Below are 20,188 nucleotides of genomic sequence, written 5' to 3'. Positions count from 1 at the left end.
TTCTCCGGAAGATCGTTAATGGGAACCGGACAGACTAGGATACGAAAGTACACAACGCGTTGTCGTGAAGAATTTCGGCCAGAGGTGGAAACCGGGAAACATTGTCTACATCGGCGGGGTACGGCGTGTGTACGCACCCATGTACATTTGGTGTGAATATCGAGGGCGCCTTTATGGCGCTGAAGAGTAGTCAAGTCGGGGTAGACGATCCCATGTAAGTCGGGATTTGTCCCACATTGTAACACATCCCTTTCCTTGTTCTATAAAAGGAAGGGAACACCCTTTGTGAAAGGGTTGCCCGTTTTGCATTAGAGGGTATACCATTAGGTTTAGAGTTAGGTTTTCTTGTTCTTCTTCTTCCCCCTCCCTCGTGTTTTGCTTAGGGTTTGCTTTGGCGGCCTCCTGTGCAAGACCCCGCTCGGCGCGACGAGTCGAGAGCTCCCCGACCGGCGGCTTGGCAACTGACGACTACTGTAACCTACCTCGGACCGGCTCGAAGCCGGGAATGTATTCTTTTAATATACATATATACGTTTGCGTCTGTTTGTGTATATTCGCGTCTTCGTTGGTGTCGGGTGCTTCCCCTTTCCTGCGTTTCCTGTACATAAGGGCATGAGTCGGGTCGGGCTATGTGTGCGTGTGTGTGCGTGAGTCGGCGTTAAGCTCTCTCTCTCTCTCTCATCTCTCTCTCTCTCTCTCTCTCTCTCTCTCTCTCTCTCTCTCTCTCTCTCTCTCTCTCTCTCTCTCTCTCTCTCTCTCCCTTCGGTTGCTTCCGAGGTGTTTCTGGGATGCCCCAGAAACAGTGAAGCACGACTTCCTACGCTCTATCACTCCCTAGTCCAAGACCCCCGTGGTCCTGCCTTTCTCCACGCACGCGCGTAACAACGTGACAGCGTTATGGGCATATCAGACGACTTACAAAACAAGTATCCAAATGACACCGTTCCGGCTAGCATTCAGATTGGAGGTAGTTATGCCTATGGAGTTCCAAATTTCCAACTTAAGGATACAAGTTCGGGAATGGTTAAGCGAGAAGGAATCAGAAAAGATCCGATTGGCAACACTATGCGAACTATAAGAACACCGAATAGCCAGTGTGTTGCAGGTGGAGCACGAACAATGCAAGGGGAAAGCTTTTGTGGACTGGCATAAACGAGGAAACGAGAATGAATTCGGCATCGGCAAGCCTGTGCTAATATTCCAGACCCGGATGAGCAAGATGTTGGGGAAGCTGTGGTTCCGGTGTACCGTACTGTTTTGGATTACGACGGAATTCCAGGGATCTTATCAACTAGGCATGCTAGCCGGTGAGGTGTTGGCCAAATGGATAAATGGTTTTCGGTTGAAAGCATACAAAGGTCTGATGCCGGAGAACCCATTCAAGCAACTGGAGGAACAAATTCCGGAAACCGGTGCGCTTCTGTCTACAATGGAGCCGGTGCAGTCGGGCACTAAAGACTAACTAAACGGTACCTAGTAGGGCCAGGTATTTCAGGTCGTACGAGAAAATAAAAATAAATAAATATAATAATAATAATAAGATACTATTCGATATGATGAATGACCACCATGAAAAGGCGTGATGACATGCCATTTAAAGCGCACCATGCGGCACCATTATACTATTATGGTACACGACGTGCATACGTGGGATTCAAGAAGTGGTGGCTGTTAGAAATGGGGATACAAAACTTCCAAAAAAGTGAAGGATTGTCATTTCACGAGAGAAGGATTTTGAGAGCACAACAGACCACACGAAGAACCGGAAAAGATTGCAGCAAGGATTGACCTCGAGGAGATCTCCGAGTGCACCATCCAAGCTCTCATTGGGTTACTAGCACAGAGGGTTGTATTCCATTGAGAACCCCTCCACAGAAATCCTAACTGAATACTTCGGGTAGTACTCCATCGCCAACCAAGCATACAGAACACAAGGTTGCGAGAATCCTTTGTTTAGGGAGGTGGCTCATGTTTTATTAGAATATGGATTTTTGCATCCTCAACCACCAGCCATGCCAAAGAATCGAGCCAGATTTATCATAGCAACATTTGAAGGACTCAAGGTGGAGTGGTCGGTAATTATAGTCGACTCTCTATGAGCAGTAATCGCATCCGTAGTGGACGGGAAGAAGGCATGGTGCGGGTTAGCCCAATGGTTAACATTACTAGTGCCCCCAACACCTGCCGTCAAACTGAAGAAGCGGACCCGACTGGAAGCTACACCAAATAAGGCATCCAAACGGCAACAACTACTGTCAAAACACAACCCCAGATGGACGGCAGGAGAATCGTCTCAACAGGAAGTGCAGATGACCCAAGAGCAGGAACCAATGGAGCCAGTTCTGGAGAAAACGGCCAAACCAATCAAAATCAAATTGCGCCGACAGGACAAGGATAGAGACACGGACAACTTGGTTTGGAGGGTGAACCAAGAAACCGCGGAGGAAGAGGCTAAAGATGAACAAACCAAATTCCTTCGACGTCGCCCGAGGAAGCGCAACACGGAGCAGCAGGGGGAAGGATCGAGTCCGAAGCAGGACAATACCCCGAAGACCCGCTCAGTGGAGGTAGAACCCAGGAAGAAAGTAGAGCCGGTAATAAGACCAGAAGTGGCAACAACGGTTCAATAGGACACACATAACAACTAGACCTCAAGTTGAGCTTGAAGGGGAGTGTTAAGCGAGCAAAGCTCAACCGAATCTGGATTGGCTGAATTAGCCAGAGCTGGATCAGTGTCTAGATAGATGGGTATCTGGAACCTAAAGCCGGACCGGAAAACCGGATCGTACTCCGGATTAGTGTGAACTGGTAGGCCGTTAGAGGCCTATGACCCAAGCCTAGTACGTAGGCATATTCGTTGGAGTTAATGCCAGTCGCTCGTATGACCATTGAAGTGCATGCCAGTACTTTTGTCAGTCCTTTAAGGACTGTATAAAAGTGTTCTGTAGGACATTGATGTACAAAGTGTTTGTTTTGAAATTGTGTTCTACTATCTCTGTCTCTCCCGTGTATGTGTGTTTAAGGTTCCCATTAAACTTCCATAAACACGTTCGCGTTCACAAGTGGAAAGATCACACATAAATGGAAGGATAAGGAATATTTTGGTTGATTTTAGTACTTTTTCAATGATTTTACAAAACATATTAATACAAGTATCATACATTCTCAAATGTACTATGAAAAAGGTTAAAAATCCACTATTTTCGTGATTTAGAAAATAAATAAAAAAAGAGGAATTTCAAAAAGTTACATTCTCAATTTATATCACAAACATTACAAACAATGTCATTTTATAAGAAACGATTTTCATAGAAATCATAAGAATTCAAAACACATGCTTTTATATTACTCGATTTGTTACAAGCGGAATGTAGTTACACTTAATAACCAAAAATACATTCATGATCACTCCTTTACGGAGAATCACTACTATAACTAATATACAATGACGATTCCTCCTCGTCATCCTCGAATGTACCAATCAATGCATTATCTTCGTCATAAACCAAATGGTTTGACTCTAGATTATATGTAGCAGATCTTGTTTGCCTTCGACTCAAGCCACCTTGTAGACCTAGTAATTTTTCTTTTATTATATCTATTGTTGACTTCCTTAATCGTCCAGCTTTTGTAAGCGTAAAGTCCTACACGATGATATCCACATTAGAGATATCAAGGGTCGAGGTGTTAAATATGTTTCGCTTCCTCTTCCTACCTCCCCTTGTCGTTGGGCATTCAATCATCTCCAATGTATACTTACCCGTAAAAACATTTGCACTTTTAGTGTTGTACCAATGAAATTTTATAGACTTGATCATGTTTTCTATTTCATGCATCAACACTTCTAGAATTTTACCAACCCAAAATTGGTGGCCATGTGAGTTCTCATCAACAGGCGTTGCAATCAACATCCCCGCCGCGAGCTCTTGCAAATTGCCTTGCCATCTAGCTTCGGCTGCTTTGTTCATCCTTCGTCCCACATAAATGTCTTTTTGTTGTGGATGGACCAAACTATCATTAATCGCATTTGTTGGTTGCTCCGGAGTTTTATTTACACGATCATGTTATAGCGACCATGTGAATGGTGTTTCCAAATTCCAATTATCACCAAATACACAATTGTCTATAATTCCTTTCTAATCACTAAATAATACATCCCACCATGATATGTCTTGTTGGCTTGGAGACATAATTGTTTTTGTTTCGATACCAAGTCACTATGCAACTGTCCTTTCTTCTCAATTGGCATTTGTTTAGGTCCATGGACAATTGTACTTGGCATACAAAGTAAGAATTGGCAACCACCTTCAGCTTCCCGTTTTGTAGAAGATGAATATTGTTTGGCATACAAAAGCGTAGAACCAGTTATTTCATTTTTCTTTATCATAAAAATGTGATTGAAGCTTATATTGTTTAACTGGGCGAGCACTTTAACATTCCCAACACCACCGTCTCATATATATCTCTGAATGTCTTATACCTCCTTCAAGTGTAACACTTTTGGGCATGGTGTATATGCATCACAAATGACATCAAATAGTTTTGGTAATGTGAAAGCATCATGCCGAGACAACTATCTAGAGATTGTGCTAAACATTTGATCTATATGATCATGTGTGTGGCCAACCAAAAGAAAATTGACTTTCACTTTTCTAAACATTCCTTGGTTGACCAACATACTTAGATAGCCAAACACAGTTGAATTTTTGTTCGCTCTAGCAGTATTGTCCAATTGAATGTATAGAACAAGGGGGAATGGTTGGCCCCTAGACATCAAAACTCGGTGAATCACAGTAACTGTTAGGTTACGGTCATTGTGAACATTGGGGTATGTAATGAAGACGTGACGTCCAACAACCCTATTATAAGGTACGCATCCCACCAAGTGCATTTGATCAAGGCACTAATCATTGATGTCTTTGGGGAGCCTCTGCATATGCGGCAAGCACGTCTGCTTTTGGTCCATTCCATCTATCATTAAGCACATGTATTGATCAGGCCTCTTTAAACACTTCTCTCTATGATGCATCGCCTTCTTTCGTTCTAACGATTGTGCCTCACGATGCTCGTGTAGTAACTTCTTACTCATATCCTTTTCCAATGATGTCTTTGCACCTTTAGCCAAACTTTTAAGATTTGCGCAAATGGAGCAATACCCGATGCGTACTTTACGTGGAATGATAACATTTGAAAACCGAGCTCTCCATAATCTTGTGAATTGGCTATATGTGACAGATTTATTACTTCAGCCCACCATATCTGATCGATAGACATCATAAACTTCCTGGCATGTGTAATTATCAAGGAGGTGCATCCTGCCTGTAGTAGGCATTACTTCACAATTGAACTAAAAGTAACTTTTCATCCAACCAATAACATGTCTTCCAATTACACCTTTCATACTTGGAACCTCTTTACAATTGAACATCTAATCTTTGCTAAGTAGACGTTGTTGTACTCTATGTAGCCGCATGTTACTAACACATTGCGCAATTTTGAAGGCAACTCTACATATCTATTGCGCATGGAAGATATAATACTCGAACGATACTTTGATCCCCGTACATTTGTCAGACACTAGTTGCATATGTGACCCGAGGTAAGTGTCTTGCTCATCACCAGTCATCGAAAAATAGTATCGCCTTATTTCTCGGAACTTTGATTTTCCAATCATAGACATCAACCACGGGCACAACATGTTTTGTTCACATCAAATCCAATCTAATTACCTAATGTCCCCAAGTTAAATATGGCCAGACGAATTCTACGTGGGATTCTTCTAATATGCATAGGGCTTCCAGATTTCTCTTCCTACATAGAAGTTGGGGTAACCTTGTTACAATCCAATTCTTTGTTGTCACCATCGCCCATGATATTCGATGTTTTATTGGCACTACCTTAATTCCCCGTATCTTTATTAATATCGTATTCTTCAATAGAGAACTCTTCACATGTGTCATTATTCACATGTGTTTTAGATGAAGATGAGCTCAGACAATACTCTTCGATAGAAATGGATGAGTTTGTCGACAGACAATATTCTTCGATAGAAAATGGTGAGTTTATCGACAGACAATAGTCTTCAGTAGAAAACAAAGAGTCTGATGACAAACAATATTCTTTAATCGAGAATGGTGAGTCTTCACTCATGGCTTAAGGTCCACATAGAGCTCTTCAAATTATGTGCTTGGGCTAATATAAAAAATGATAAGCTCCTCTCTAAACATAAACTCCTCTCTAAACATAAGCTCCCTCAATATAATGTCTATATTATTTTTAATATAATAAATTTATTCAACATATTAATAATTACTTAAATTAGTTAGTATAAAGTCCATCAATTATATTTTATACCTTATTAATCCTATAATATATAATTTAAATTAAATTTACTTTATCTATTAAGTATAATATTACTAAATATATGGAGGCAAAAATATGCAAGTTTAATTGCAATCATTAGGGCAATAATATTCTCCACATATAGGCCTACTTAGTACTCCTAAACATATTATATACATATTGTATATATATTTACAATCATTACAAAGCCATATATGCGTTGGTTTAAATTTAAAATCATTGGTTCATTTATGGCACCCATATTTAATATAGAACTTCTCAATCATTGGTTCATTAATGCCCACCATTTTAAATATAAGACTTTTTAATCATTGGTTCAAATCATGCCCACCATTTTAAATATAAGCCATTTTCAATCATTGGTTCATTCATGGCCACCATCTTTAATACAAAACATTAGAGAGTCATAAAAATGTTGTTGTGAGTATTCAATCATTGGTTCATTCATGAACTTCATATTTAATAATGCACATTAGAGAGTCATAAATATTTTGGTTAGATTATTCAATCATTATTTTATTCATGACCATCATTTAATTAAAAAATATAAATGATCATTAATATGTTATTTTGAGTATTTAATCATTGATTTATTCATGAACATCATTTAATTAAAACCCATTAGAGAGTCATAATTATATTGGTTTCAATACCTAATCAATGGTACAATCAAGATTGTGTACTAACTAAAGTGTACTAAGGTCAAAGAAACTCTCTCTTAGATCTAACTAACCTGAAGCTTACCAACCATAGTTAAAGTAATTGTGGTTACTTTAACCACAGTGGTCAATCCCTATAAATAGGAAGACCCCCTCATTTCGCAATCACTCACGCGCAGAACAAAGCACACGAGCACACAGAGCCCTGAGCACGTAACACCAATTGTCATCACCCCGTTAGCATCTATCACGACAATCATGTCTTCTGAGAAGAGTGAGCACCAAGATACAAGGTAAGCACCTAATTGTACGCACACTTTTTTTTAAATATGTTTTTCAATCACTAGAAATCGATACAGGGTATCGAGTTCCTTTTTAGAGGTCTCTATTATCATGGGGAACTCGATACGGCGTATCGAGTTCCTGTATAAAACCCTCACTTTTTACAGGAACTCGATACGGCGTATTACAGGAACTCGATACAGCGTATCGAGTTGCTGTTTAAAGTGGGGGTTTTATATAGGAACTCGATACGCCGTATCGAGTTCCTATAAAAACACTCTTTTTAAACAAGAATATTGTGTGTTTGGGGGAACTTATTGATATATGTGTGAAAAGATACCAAATTGATGTCCAATTCAAACATTTTTAGCAAAATTTGCTAAATTTTGTAAAATTTTGTGCCCTTTTGAAATAGGTTGTATGACCTATAATAGCTTAAAATAATAGAAAATAACACACAAATTACGTTTATGATACCAATGTGACCATACCTTGGCACCAAAATCAAACCTATCATAATAAAATTTTCAACAATATGGGATATGAAATCAATATGATCATACATACCCTCCAATATGATACATATCCTTGTAAAATTATGAAGATATATAATTTTCCAAGTTGAATAGCCCTTACTAAATTTAAATTCACAATAAAGGTCTACCATGTTCATGGAAAATATGATTGAAATTTAGAGTTTAACACAAGTCGCTTGCTAGTTTTTGTATTTTAATAGGTAAGTTAAATCTAGGGAACCAACTAACTTATATTTTCGCACGTCCTTTCTTAAATAGGTCGTTTGAGAACTTGTCGGACCGACTTGTGAAGAAAATCAAGCTCCGATTTCAGGGCTCTCCAATTGAGACAAAAGCTTCTCTTCAATGAGGAGACAAAATCTCAACCATCCAATGAAGTTAGCCAAAAGAAAATGTTAGTTGCTATTGATGGTGAGGACCTTTTTGACCGTGATCTAACGGACAAGGAATGGTGTATGCAGTACATCAACTCCAAGGAACGGTGACCGTCAGCTTTAAAAAGACACTGCATTTATGTATGGCCGTATTTTACGATTTGACTATGAAGATTTAGATTCAACCAACATTCTTGTAATGATAGAGTGCTCGAAGGGGGTACGTAAAGTGTACCTTTCTGAAGATCGACTTGTAAAGGAATCTTGTGGGCAAGAATCTTTTAGAAAAGATCTACAAAGCTCACAAAATCTTATTGTCACCTTGAGGACATATATACAAGGCCATGTAACTCTAAGGGAGCCCTCTCACTCCCCGGTGAAGGCCCCAAAAAAGGCATCTAAAGTGCAATCGAGACCAGCAAAAAAGAAGACCATTAAAATGTCGGATTTTGACTCATCAAGCTCAACTGAAGATGAGGACACTAGGAAGACTCCAGGTGTTGAGCTGGCATCTAGTGTGTTGTCATCCGAGCAGAATAAGATTCGGAGAGAGTTAATGTAGCGCAAACTGGTGAGAAAAGGTTTAGGCCGGTTTTGTCTAAACGCTATCCGGCTAAGCCAGTTTTGTCTAAACGCTTCCGCACATTAACATTAACAGTATGGTTACAAGTACACCTCATATTTTTATAAAACTTACCAAAATAATATAAGTCTTTAACTTAGTGTTTGTCATGTCGCACATTAGTGAGATATTTTACCATTGTTGAACTTTATTATGCCTACATTAACTTATCAACACATCCAAACTTATTTGAATTTCTAATGTTCTCCACTCGGAGACCTATCATGTATTTTTATATTTGCAAATTCTAATAAAGTTGTGGAACATGTGATACTAGTGCATCCAATTTTTGTAGAGAGGGTATATTTGGTTATTTTCAAGAAGATTCTACAAGTGGAATGCGCGATCCTTCCACTTGTTAACATGAATGTGTTCATCTCTATTTGTTTGTAACTTTCTATTGTTATCCGGACGAGCCGATTGTCTACGCTTCCGCACGTAATTCTTTTCATGGTATCAGAGCTCTAGGGTTAGAAATCCTGTGCTACACATAGAAACCGTTAGGTAGACGAAAACCTAATTTCCGGTAAAAGAAACAAACAAAAATGAGAGAATGGACTGAGGAATGGCTAACTCACTCCCAACGGAAAAGCTCAACAAATCCAACTACGCATCTTGGTTGTACAAGATGCACCATTACCTGCTTGGCCATGGCTACTTGAGCTATGTCGACGAAGCGAATGATAAAACACCTGATGCGGCACAAAAACACTTGCATGCTTGGGAACAAGCGGCAAGTAAGGTTATGTACTGCTCCGCGTCCAGTGTCAGTGATCAGCTGCTTAGCCATATCCGGGACACCAAGTCGCCAAAAGAAACTTGGGGAAACCTGAAGAAGGTCTTCGCCGCAAGCACCATGGCCCATAAGATACAACTCCGCAATGTCCGGTAGAAGGACATGTCAGTGGCCGACTATGCGGCCCAGATTAAAGACATCTGTGACTCACTTGCCTCTATCAACTTGATTGTCAAGGAAGATGAGATGGTGCAGGTCTATCTCGGGGGTTTGGCATTAAAGTTCAGAGCATTCCAGACGACGGTATGTACAAGGGAGAATACGCCTTCCTTTTCCTACTTACAGTCGATGCTCCTTATAGAGGAGAACCACGCGGGTGTGTCAACGAACACGCACACCGACAACAACATGTTGTACACGGAGGAAGATAGGCCCCATAGACGTGGAGGTCGAGGCAGATTGGCGTGCAATGCAAGAGGAGTCAAAGCGGCGAAGCCGAGAGCCATCAAGGGAAGACCACATTGGATTGGTGATATTGTGGCCAGAAATGCCACAAAGAAGCCAAGTGCTGGAAGAAGAGGGCTGATTCGGACAAAGCCGGACCGAGCCATAAAGACGCGGAAAGGCGTCATCGATCGCACTACACCGGAACCTCGAAGGGAGTTGGTTCGCGTCCGGCCCTCGTAATGAAGAATAAGGCCAACAGAATGATTGCATCCGACTCAAATCCGGAGGAAGTTTGGTATGTGGACTCCGGAGCTTCCAACCATATGACGAACCACAAAGAATGGTTCTCCATTATCGAGAAGTCGAAAAAGCCGAGGGTGGTAAAAACTGACGACGATACCCTACATCCCATCGAGCATATCAAGGATGTTCCTCTAAGCCATGTTGGCCAGAAGGGAATCATGAAGAATGTCTTGTATGTTCAACCGATCACCGAGATCTTGGTGTCGGTCGATCAAATTGTGGATCAAAGAATCCATGTCCGATTTACTCACTGTGGTTGCTTCATCCAAGAGGAAGGCCGCATCATCGCACAAGGGCGTTGGGATGGAAGAATGTTCATCCTTGAAACCAATGATGTAGGCATCGTTATGTTTTTGAAAGGGTGGAAGGAAGAGTCGGACATTGACTTGTGGCACAAGCGGATCACACACATAAACTTCCAGAAGCTTCAAGAGATGCAATCGAAACATGTTGTTTCTGAACTACCGAAGTTTAGTGGCCGGAAAGGTCAAATATGTGAAGCTTGCAAGCTCGGGAAGCAACATAGGCTTCCATCCCCCAATGAAAAGAATCAGAGCCAGAATCGACTCGATCTTATCCATTCGAATGTGTGGGGACCGACACAAAATTTGAGCACCGCGAGAGTCGATATTTCTTCTCCTTCACACAGGATTTCAGCTGTCACACCTGGATCTACTTAATCAAGAAGAAGATCAAAGTCTTCTCGTGCTTCTGGAACTTGAAGAATCATGTAGAACGAGAAACCGGAAGGAAGATCAAGTGTTTGAGATCGGATGGCATAGAAGAGTACTTTTTCGGCAGTTTAGTAGTTATCTGCAAACCAAGGGAATTCGCTGAGAGTTCTCCTACAAGTACACGCCAGAGCAAAACGGCGTGGCCGAACATCGGAATCGGATGTTAGTAGAAGCGGCAAGGGCGATGCTGGAAGAGAAGAGCATGTCCAAGTTTTAATGAGCCGAAGCAATTCGGACAACCGTCTACATTTAGAATTGGATACCTGCCTCAGGGACACGATGTCACTGCAAGAACTGTATTTCGAGTGGAAGCCGAATTTAGCACACCTTTGGGTATTCGGCCGTATTGCATATATGCATATGCCGGATTAGAAGCAAAAGAAGCTAGATGCCAAAGCCAAGAAGTGTATCTTGGTTGGCTACTCCGACGAGCAGAAGGGTTACAAGTGCTACAACCCCCGGTTGAAGCAAGTTTGAGTTAGTCGTGATGTCGTTTTCGACAAATCCGCATCTTGGTACTTCTCATCACCCGAACGCAAGCCAAGTGTGTGGCCTAAGCAATGGATTCCAGAACAGAGGGAAGCATAGCGGAATCCAAACTCCCGAATAGTGTGACTTCCCTCCGGATCAGTGGACTGACTCCGAACTGGTTGACCCGAAGCGGTCAACCGGATGACGAGTCAATGAGTACTGAAGACTCGGCCATGCTCTCCCCGTGCAAGGAACCGAGGAGACGGTTCACATGTAAAGAGAAAGCCAAGAAGAAGATGTCGGAGTACGACACAGGCAGGAAAGAGACAGATCGGAGCGAATCCGACTACGAAAAGAACAAAGCTGAATCTTCTGAAGAGAAGTCTGAGTCAGCCAAGAGGGCCACGAAATTGGTGAACCAGAAGTTGCACCGATCCACCCGTCAAAAGCACCCCATAGTTCGATACGAATATAATGAGTCTATGGCGCATCATTATGCGTACATGGTGAAGGTGGCAGTCGTGCGTGGGCCAGGAGATCTACGCCAAAGCAACTAAGGATCCGAACTGGCAAAAGGCCATGGAGGAAGAGATGCACGTGCTCATGGAAAATGAGACATGGGACTTGGTCAATGTACCAAAAGGAATGAAGCTGATCGGTTGTCAATGGGTGTATAAAGTCAAATACAATGTCGACGGCTCCATCAATTGGTACAAGGCCCGTCTGGTGGCCAAAGGCTATGCGCAGTAGCACAGAATCGATTATGAGGAGACCTTTACGTCGGTAGAGAAGATGAAAATCAGTTGTCTCTTGCTTGCAGTGGCAATGGCGAAGGGGTGACTCTTACACCCGATGGATGTGAAAAATGCGTTACTGCAAGGTGACCTTGAGGAATAGTTATATATGGTTCGGCCCCCGGATTTCAGTCCAGAATGAACACGTCGATTGTTTGCCGACTCAAGAAGTCTGTATACGTAATCAAGCATGCCCCATGTGCTTGGAACACAAAGATCACGCAGAGACAACGTTGAATGGAGTTTGCATTGTCCAAATTGGACTTTTCACTCTTCATCCGGTAGGCAGGGCTAGAACGGGCTGGTAAGCATTTTGCTCTATGTGACTTCATAGAAATCGACCGTGTCAATTTTGAACTCGCGGTGTCGTGAAGATCCGTCACTACACGCGGATTGTGAGGCGGAACCGCCGGGGTTCTGGACCAGAAGGATTCAAAGTCGATACAAGCTTTGGCGAGAAAGTACTTATGATAGATTGGGAAAGAGAGAAGTTGAGATTAAACGATTGAGAAAGATTGATTGAAGTTTTATCTTTGGATTTAAGAAACAAGTTACACCATCAATTTGATAATGAATTTCTTCTTCTTAATTTCATAATAAAAAAAAACCATGTTTTTTCTCCTCCCCCTTCCTTCTTTTATAGATGCTCTCATGCATATAATGTATGTGAGGGTACAAGACATGCATAAATTGCATGTTTGCCATTTGGCGCTTATGTATTACATGTGGTGCATGATAACCATGTCACTCATTTTAGCTCTCATGTATGAGAATTTACATGTAAAAGTACAATGATAGAAATATACTTTCAACTAAATAGCATGGCTTAATGGTAAGCCAATTGATTCCTAACTTGGAGGTACAAGGTTCCAATCCTTCCTTGCCCTCCTTGTATATGTATATATGTATATATATTTATATATTTATTTATCTAGTCGCCGGACGTCGGTTTGTCAGATGTCGTCGGTTACCGGTGCGTCGCCGGATGCCGTCAGTTATCGGTGCCTCGCCGGATGCCGTCTGTTACCGGATGCCGGTGCCGTCGCCGGATGCCGGATTGCCGTCAGATGCTGATGTCTCACTGGCGCCGGATGTCGCCGGATTGCCGGTCCGGTTTTGGTTGGCCAAAACCCTTTACGAGTAGCTAGCCCACCTCCACTCTTAGTTCAAGTTACCTTGAACTCTCTATGCTCCACACATAGACACAAAGATAATATCTTTTGCTCCACCTTATATATGATGAGAGCCGTATTTGTCGTGCCTATGTGGGATATCTCACAATTTTCTCTTTTCCTTTCACAAACTTTATACCCTCATATCTTGATATTTAGTTGTCCGTTTCTCGTGTAATAAAGTGCATTCGAAACCTCCATCATTTTGTACTTAGATATTAAATTTATTTAAAATGTTATCTTCACAATTATTGTACTATGTGATTCATACTCGATTTCGTACGTTTTATGGGATTTTCACACTACTGCCGAAAATCTTCACGACATCCACCCCCACCAAACCGCACGTCCTCCGGTACGTGCCAAGAAGAGAGAAAGTGAGATTTCGGCTATGATGATCAATTAGATTCCTCCATGTCTTCATTTTCATTCGCCCTGTTATGTTCATCGTCGAGGTAATCAAGGTCAGGATCCTTGTCTTGTCTTTTCTTGAAAATCTTTACTCTTTTTCCCGCAATGGGTACGGCTAACCTTGATCCGTCTAATTCCACAAGGTGGTATGTGGCATTATCGTTGGCACTTGTCACCACATACGGCCCGAACCATCTTCTTGCGAACTTCCTTGTTGTACTGTGTTGATTGTCAAGAGTGCTGTCGTAAACCAAAACCCAATCCCCTTCTTCAATCTTCTTGGGATGAAGTCGATGCGTGTTGTCGAACCGAACCTTGTTCTTTACTCGGGCTGCCTTCATCATCTTTCACGCTTTTTCTAAATCTTCAGGTCTTCTTTCAAGTTTCCTTATCCGCGCCGCTAATAACTCTTCTTGGCTCATCTCGTTCTCCCACGGTATCGCTACCCATGAGGCGATCGTCCTTTCGATGGGCATAATCGGCTTTTGTCCATACATAAGCTCCGTCAGCATATACCCTGTCACAAAGCTATGTGTCGTTCTACCGGACCACAAGGCATAGGGTAATAGTCGTGGCCAATTCCCGACTCGACCGTTGCATGCCCGTACGATGGCTTTAACGATAGGTCCATGCCCTCGCTCGATCTTCCCATTTGCTTCCGGATTGTAGGCAGTCGTGAGGGAGACCTTCACTCTTAGTCTTTCGAAGAGCTCCGTTGCTTCGTGCGCGTCCAACTCCCCTCGGTCGGCCACTATCTTCCCTACACATCCATATCGGCAAACAACATCTTCAAGTAGAAATTTGCAAACGGCTGAAGTCATCTTATTTGTCAAGGCTCGTCCGTCCACTTGATTTGTCAAGTCTTCCCTTGCCAGCGCTAAGTACTTCATTTGTCCCACTCCCATTGGCATCGAGACCAGATCCACCATCCATTTGAAGTGTATGGTGAGTGGGTATGTCGGCTTTAACTCATCACGATGACGTATATTTGAATATACTTGGCAAGTTTCGCATGTGGACACAAAATGGAGTACATCTTTGTACATGCTTGGCCACCAGCACTTCTCCTTCAACTTTTCGAACGTCGCCCATGTTCCTCTATGACCTGCCCAAGCACTCTCGTGGAATTCGGTCATCAGCGTCTCTTGCTCTTCTTTCTTTACCACCACTCGACGTGGTATTCCTGTCCTTCTTTTTGGATGTCGCCAAAGGAATCCTCCCTTCAAGAAGTATCGGTAAGGTTTCTTTCAGATTCATAGGGCCTCCTCCTTTGTCAACGAAGCATCTGTCGCCAATGTTCTTAGGAATCTACCGATGAGTAACCACTCTCCTTCGTACTCGTTCTCGTTGACGGCGTGGAGGGTTTGCGTGTCCTGGTCTTCCGCCGAAAATCGAGCCATCTTGAAGAAGTTGAGGGCGACATCTTCATCTTCCGAAACCATGTTACTTCCATTTGAAGATCTTGCCCTCGACAGCATGTCAGCCATGGCGTTCTTCTTCCCTGCAATGTGACGGATCTCTAGGTTTAAAGACTTGATGTAGGCGATCCACCTTAGCATAGCAAGATCTGGGATCGCACATCCCGAGACCATTCCGAGAATTGGGAGACAATCTATCTCTATTATCACTTCCGACCCGATCAGGTAATCTTTGTCCGTCTTCACTGCCGACACAATATCCCAAAGTTCCCGCTTGACTTGGGCATATCTTTGTTGCTGTTCGTTGAGAACCTTTGCTCCGAACCGGACGGCATATCGCGCATTATCTTCACCTTCTTGATTGATGACTCACCCGATTCCAATTGGGCTCGTATCTACGATCACGTAAATTGGTTTCCCTTCGACATAGTCGGCCTTCCTTAGTGCCGGAGCTTCAAGAAGCAGTTTCTTTAATCTTTGCATCGCCTTTGTGTGCTCGTCTCGCCATTCGAACTTTATTCTTTTCTTTGGTAGTCCATATAACGGTTCGGCGACATGAGCGTAGTGAGGAATCCATATATGATAAAACACGCATGCTCCAAGGAACCTTCAAACCTCCGTTTGGTTTTCGCATTCTTCTTTCATGTCTTGGATTGCGTTCACTTTGGATGGCGAGGGCTTCCGGCCGTATGCTCCACACAAGTGACCTACCACTAAGATCTCTGGTTGCCCGAATGCAGATTTTTCTCCCGAAAATGTCAAATTCGCATCTTCGAGCCTTTGAAGCACCTTCTCGCAATCTTTCATATGATCCGCAACGAACTTTCTACAACCTTCCTTATCTTTCGATTCATCTTTCTCCTCATCCGAACATCCTTTTATCGGAATATCATCCAAGAATGGCATCGTGATGTCCGGAATGCAATCCTTCAAGACTTTATTCATGGCATTCACCATATGAGCCACCAAGTTCGTTGCGCCTTGGGGTAAGGTACACATCCGCACAAGCCCGATCGGAGTCCTCATGGTTGTAATGTCCCGACTGTCGATCGCGAATTGGAATTGGTCATATCCGGAGTAGAGATCGCCAATGGAGTAGATGGACTGGCCTGCAAACGCTTCGGCAAATTCATCCACGCTCGGACCGATTCCGGCATTTCGAATTGTCACCTTGTTGACGGGTTGAAGATCTTGGATGAATCGCAATGATCCATTCTTCTTCGGCACCGTGAACCACCTATTGGAATAAGGAGCATTCGACAGTTCTAGAATTCCCATACTCACCTTCTCCTTTAAGAGCTCGATCAGCTTCGGAAGGTGTGCTCTCGGAACCGGTATCGGTTTCAAGTTCCAAGGCACATGAGGCACCGTGAAGATCACCATCGGCTCTATAACCTTTGGGTCGGCGCATCCGATTTCTCGTGGGAAGAATGCGAAAGCCTTCCCATGTCTCTCAAGCATATCGCGAAACATTCGGTCCTCTTCAGGGAGAAGGAAATCCTCCTTTCCAACTCGTAGCTTCCCCTTCGTCTCTTTGGTGAAGACATGACCTATCTTCTTCGGATCTCTTAAGCTTGGATCGTTAGCGACTTCCTTCATCTTTTGCCAGCTATCTTCCGGTAGCGGAACCGCAACTGGCTTGATCTTCTTATCCACCGTTTTATATTTCGTGTTGATGTCAGCTTCCTTCATCGAGATGCCACGATGGTATTCATCGATGATAGCGTACATGTTGATGGAGTTAACCGAAATCACGCGTTGGTTGTGAAGATAGCTCAAGTCCACGACGTCCTCGATTTCGCCGATGGTGTCGTTAAATGAGGCTTCTTCCATAATATGAGTCACGAACTCTCCTTCTTCTATTATGTTCTCTTCTTTCAGCATCTTCTCGAATTCTTGTATCCGGCGCTTGTGCTTATTGTTGGGTAGTACTAGTTTACATGCGCCACTAGGTGTGACACATGTTGCTTCTCCTTGCAATCCACGCACTCTTCTTTCTTGTGGGGTCTTGTGATTGCTCGGACTATTCATGCCCCATGCTTCAATATTCCGCTCTAAAAATCCGAGGATTCGCCTCCGAGACTATCTCGATTCCTTTCATGATTGGCTCGCACCGTTAGGAATTGGACCGATCTTTGGTTGTTAAGACTCTTTATTCGTGCAAAGGCTGCTCCATTATCGAACACTTTGGTCTCCATCCGAGATGATGTGATATAAGGTTGCCCTAGGATGACAGGATGCGATGCCGATTCTTGTACGAAGAAGTGTTGATCCATCTCCACATCCCCGATCGTGACTTTGACATTGGGACAAGCTCCGTACAAATCCTCCGTAGACTTTGTTGCTGCGCGAATCTTCCATCCGTGGTTTGTATTGATTGGCCATCTTCCTTTTTTGTAGAAGTCGGTTGACATGAGGTTGATCTCCGAGCCGTGGTCGATCAAGGCTACCACGGTCTCTTTCTTCTCCCCGATCTTCACCGGCGTCTCCGTTGTCGCTCGTGCCCAATGAGGTCGAGTGTAGTGGCTGTCTACCATATCTTCATCGATTTCGTCTCTTGCCATCGTTATGGCATTCGTTTTTGCTTTTTGCGGCTTCTCTTCTTCCTCGTCCGATTGTTGTCTCTTTCTCTTTACAAGGTCCACGATCGTGTCATGGAACTCCTTCTTCGTAATGCCAAGGAATTCCCTCAAGGACAAAGTTACGTGGCTATCAAGAACTCGTTCTTCGAGAATCTTCTTTAGGTCCGTCGTCTGCTCTATGTCCGACCTTAGCTTATAGGTAGGTATAGTCCTTGTCCTCCGAGCGGGGTCTTCGACACCAACCTTCACGGGCCGCACCGTTTCTTCAACTCGTATGCTCGGCTCCCCTTTTTCGCTTCCTCCGATTGTAAAGGTCGACTCGTCTCCGCAGCGTCCTTCTTTTTCGCATTCCTTGTTTCATGTCTTTTAGATGGGCCTTGCTCTTCTATTCTCTTTCTATTTTCTTCGACGAACACCTCGTGGTTGTCGCACATCACCTCTGCAAGTATGGTGTTGTCGTCCACCGGATCCGACCACCCGGTTATGCTTTGCACGCTTCGGTCCGCAAGCTCTACCTCGTTCGATGTGACTTTTCCCTTCTTCTCATATTCGAGAACGGAAGTCCAAAACTTTGCTCCCGCTCTAGCAGCTTTAGTCTTGTCTTTCCCGACTCTTATTCCGGCCGACGCAGCATAGTGCATCGCATCCACATGATTCGCATCGGCATACCTCCATAGATTTCTTCATTCCTCCTCTTCCGAAATTCACCCGTAGGGGTCTTCTAGTCTCGCTTGAGCAGATCATGTTGTCCTCTATGTATACGATATTTTGTCGAATCGCCTCTTGAAGGCTCGCACAATCCCTTCTCATGTGGTCCATGCTATCGCACCACACACATCTAAAGGGTTCTTTTCCTTTAGGGCCCCGACGAATCATGTTGGCTAGCGTGACCTTCTCGAACTTCTTCGCTAGCTCTTCAATGATGTCGTCGTCAATCTTCTTTTCTTCCACGTTACTTTGTCTTGGCAGCTCAGCTACTTTCACCGGTCTTGCTTTCTCCGTGGTAGTCGATCCCGTCAAGTCGGTGTCATCAACCCATTGGCGACGCTTGTCGAGCCTATTGCATGCCCGCTTCACCGCGATCCAGTCCGCTACGAGCCCATTTGCTTGGGTATCATCTTCGAGAAGAGTCCCCAACTCCCGTCTATCCTTTATGTCCACGGCCTTCAAGAAGTACAAAGTCTTGTCCTCTTCAAGCAACACTTGGTCCGTATTTGCTTTTGCACTTGGGAGTGTCGCGATCGCCTAGAGCAGCAAGAACCATCCGACAGTTGGACAGTTGAGCACCGAGGCCGAGTACCGCGGATCAACTATCGCAACATGTGAAGCCATTTGGCTTAAATGGTTATTAAAGAATCAGTAGGTGGAGTGTCCGATTCGATGACACTATATTGCGACAACCTCAACACCATCCAACTAGCAAAGAACTCCATCTTTCACGGCCGGACAAAGCACATTGAATTGCATTACCATTTTGTCCAAGAGTGAGTCCTCCCCAGTGAAGTCGAACTAGTGTATGTTCCGACGGATCGGCAAACTACCGACATCTTCACCAAACCTCTCGGCCTGGACAAGTTGCAACAATTTTTGGGCTTGCTAGGTGTCCAACGCCTCGATATGCCGAACTTGAGGGGGAGAGGTGAAGCCAAAAAGTAGGAGAGAGATGATGATGTCCGGAAAACTTAATCGGATGACGTGTTCGATTTCGGACCGAATGGAGAAGTCGGAAAGTTCGGATCGGCCGAAGAAGCTGAGGACGGATGGACACATGTAGATAGGATAGACAAGTGGAGACTTGTTAGACACAGTGGCAATGACCACAAAGGGAAGCCGTAGCGAAAATGAACCGAAAAAGGAGGTAAAGACAAGAAGACTGAGAAGACCAAGACAAAAACGTGGTCTAATGTCGTGAAGGGTCTGAAGATTGAGGATGAGTTGGAAACAGCCAACTCAGACAAGAGTGGGAACGAATTGGAGACAACTGATTCAACCAAGAGTCAAAGAGAATTGGAAGCAACCGATTCAATCAAAATATTCGATTTGGAGGAGCCAAATCGATTGGCCAAGCGATCGAGAGGGCAATGAAAGTCAACACCGACACGAAGGAGCTGGCAGGTCAAGAAGCACCAGAGTCGCGACAACGAGGGAGCTAACTTGGGCCAAGGGAGCATACAATCCTACCGAGAAGGTAGAGATGTGTGGAACCGGACGGGTCGAAGGAAGAGGAACCAGATCGTAGTCCGGAATAGTGTGAACCGGTAGGCCGTTGGAGGCCTACGGCCCG

The sequence above is a fragment of the Azolla caroliniana genome, unplaced genomic scaffold (assembly GCF_043228905.1).
Source record: "Azolla caroliniana isolate FFs.n. ecotype wild unplaced genomic scaffold, voAzoCaro1.0.p SCAF_8, whole genome shotgun sequence".
Classification (NCBI taxonomy): Eukaryota; Viridiplantae; Streptophyta; class Polypodiopsida; order Salviniales; family Salviniaceae; genus Azolla; species Azolla caroliniana.
The sequence above is the reverse complement of the archived record's forward strand: the minus strand, read 5'-3'. Positions refer to the sequence as shown.